The sequence below is a fragment of the Phalacrocorax aristotelis genome, chromosome 10 (genome assembly GCF_949628215.1).
Source record: "Phalacrocorax aristotelis chromosome 10, bGulAri2.1, whole genome shotgun sequence".
In the NCBI taxonomy this organism is placed as follows: Eukaryota; Metazoa; Chordata; class Aves; order Suliformes; family Phalacrocoracidae; genus Phalacrocorax; species Phalacrocorax aristotelis.
Genome location: NC_134285.1, coordinates 4,868,859 through 4,871,784, shown reverse-complemented (window position 1 = coordinate 4,871,784; position 2,926 = coordinate 4,868,859).

The following is a 2,926-nucleotide window of genomic DNA, read 5'->3' as shown; positions in this document are numbered from 1 at the left end:
TTAAGATTGCTTCTTCTGATGGACCCTTCCCAGGGATCACACCCTCTGACTTAGATGGTTGGCTGTGCTTTAGAGCCTGCAGAGAGATAAGGCTTGCCTGGGAAAAAAACAGGCACCCTCAGACTTCCCACATTTCTGAAAGCAATTTTGGTTGAAGTCCAGCAAACCCTGCAAAAAATGGATTTAAAATGAAATTACAAATGAAAGATGAATACTCAAATGGACAACAATTTCAGCAGCTATTTGTCAGGAAAAGCTTAGGTCTTTGGAGATTAGTCTGCCCAGGCAATTACTGCCCTGGGACAGAGGCACGTGCTGGTTGCACTCAGATGCCTGTTCAGCTGAGTGCTGTTTGGCCTGATGTTCTTTCCTGCATTGGTCTTTCAGCTATGAATATGAGGAGTGAGGAAAGGAGAGAGCTGATCGATGGGTTTATTTTCCTCACTTGTGGCTTCAGGGGTGAATTAGAGGATGGGAGCTTTCCCCTGGGGCCGAACAGCCCAGCAGGGTTGGCTGCTGGGTCTCAAAGTCTACCTGGGAGCCAATACAGAGACAGGCAGAGGCAACAAATTTTAAGCCCCAGGTATTTTGGTGATTATTGAGTAAATGTGTCAAATAATAAGCTGTGCAGCTGCACCATGTATTCAGGGAGGGAGCCTGGAGGTTGCTTCTATCATCTTGCAAAGGAGCAGGTGCTGCAAAGGAAACCAATATCTGAAACTTTTAGCAAGATGCCAAAGACCTCCTCTAGAGCTGCTGCCAGCCAGCAGAGAGAAGGCAGAAAACCCAACACAAAGCTGATGTGGCTTTATAATAAACCAAAACAGTGCCAGAAGTTGTTGTGCGCTGGGATTTGTGACCGTGCATTTTAATTTCCTATTGTTCTTGCTGTCCTTAGAGCTGGGTTAGCACAGCAGTGTGTCTGACCACTTCCCTGCGATGGCTTCTTGCTGGACACCGTTGCAGATCTCTGTCTTTTGAAGAACTCTGTTCTTGTTGCAGTAACTTCATTGCTTCAACCTTGGGCCTTCTGGGACCCTATGAAGATTTATGCTCTGGCATTTTGAAGTTTGCCTTTTGCTAGCTTAAACCAGCTTTTGAATATGTTTGACTTGGGGTGGTGATTACAGAATCATAGAATCATTTAGGTTGGGAAGGACCTTTAAGATCATCAAGTCCAACAGTTAACCCAACACTGCCAAGTCCATCGCTAAACCATGTCCCTAAGCACCACATCTACATGTTTTAAATACCTCTGGGGATGGTGTCTTAACCACTTCCCTGGGCAGCCTGTTCCAGTGCTTGACAACCCTTTTGATGAAGAAGTTTTTCCTAATATCCAATCTAAACCTCCCCCGGTGCAACTTGAGGCCATTTCCTCTTGTCTTATTGCTTGTTTCTTGGAGGAAGAGACTGACCCCACCTTGCTACAACCTCCTTTCAAGTAGTTGTAGAGAGCAATAAGGTCTCCCTTCAGCCTCCTTTTCACCAGACTAAACCCTGCCAGCTCCCCCAGCTGCTCCTCATAAGACTTGTTCTCCAGACCCTTGCCCTTCCTTGGACGTGTTCCAGCACTTCAATGTCCTTCTTGTAGTGAGAGGTCCAAACCCGAACGCAGTTTTTGAGGTGCAGCATCACCAAGTGCTGAGTACAGGGGTACAATCACTTGTCTCGTCCTGCTGGCCATGCTATTTCTGATACAAGCCCGGGTGCTTTTGGCCTCCTTGGCCACCTGGGCACACTGCTGGCTCATGTTCAGCTGGCTGTTGAGCAACGCCTCCTTTCCACAGGCAGTTTTCCAGCCACTCTTCCCCAAGCCTGTAGCGTTGCCTGGGGTTGTTGTGACCAAAGTGCAGGACCTGGCACTGCACCTCGCTGAACTGCATACAGTTGGTCTTGGGTCATCAATCCAGCCTGTCCAGATCGTTCTGTACAGTCTTCCTACCCTCTAGTAGATCAACGTTCCCGCCCAACTTGGTGTTTTCCGAGAACTTACTGAGGAAAACTAACTAACTCCCAGGGCTGGGTCTTTGTCACCTGTCATCACTTCAGATCAAGACCTTTGTAAGAGACATAGTAGCAAACTTCTTGCACTGGACACTAAAGAGGACATTGGACTTCTATCAGGGATGACTTTACTACTTAATGACATTATCTACATAAACCTAAGTGCTGATAAATGCTGAGACCTGAAGCTGTGAAAGCCATTTATGAATATCTGTATAGTGTTCACCCATCTGATGCCCTGAGGTCTGTGGCAGGTCCTGTGACAGGACCTGAAGACAGTGTCGGCACCCAAGTTTCAAGGGCTGAAAGTACTTGGATGCTTTATCTGGAGGGGAGACTTTGAAGTGTTAGAACTTGATAGTTCTCAGTGTTGCTGACAGTGTAAATCTCTGGTTTCCATCTTAGAAAAAGTGTGTTCTTTTATTTTTAAGTTGGTACAAAACTATCTTAAACATCAATAACTAAATGTAGTCCCTCTCAGCCAACCAAAACTTGAAAGGTTGACTTTGTAAAGTCAAAGGCCAATGTTTCAACGATGTATAGTACTCTTTTGACCCAGTTTAATTGTCTTTCCTGATATGTGCTTGAATGTCACTGCTCCTCCAAGGGGAGGCTAAGAACTGCTCAGTTTTGCTGTTGCTACTGAAAACAGATTTCTGTAACTGCTTTTGCTGTTGTTGCACAGATGTTTAGCACAGCAAGAAAATAACAGCTAGGAACTGGTGGCGAGAAGGTTTCTTAAACACAGGTTGTGGGTTAGTGAAGAGCCCAGACTGACAGATTCTATTTAAGTCACCCAAAAAACCTCCAAAGAAGGCAGTGTTTTGCATATTTAAATTTGCTGGTAAAAAGCAGTTGTACACCTTGGTGGTGCAGAGCAGGTAAAACACCGTGCCATGGTCTAGGCACTAAGCTCACC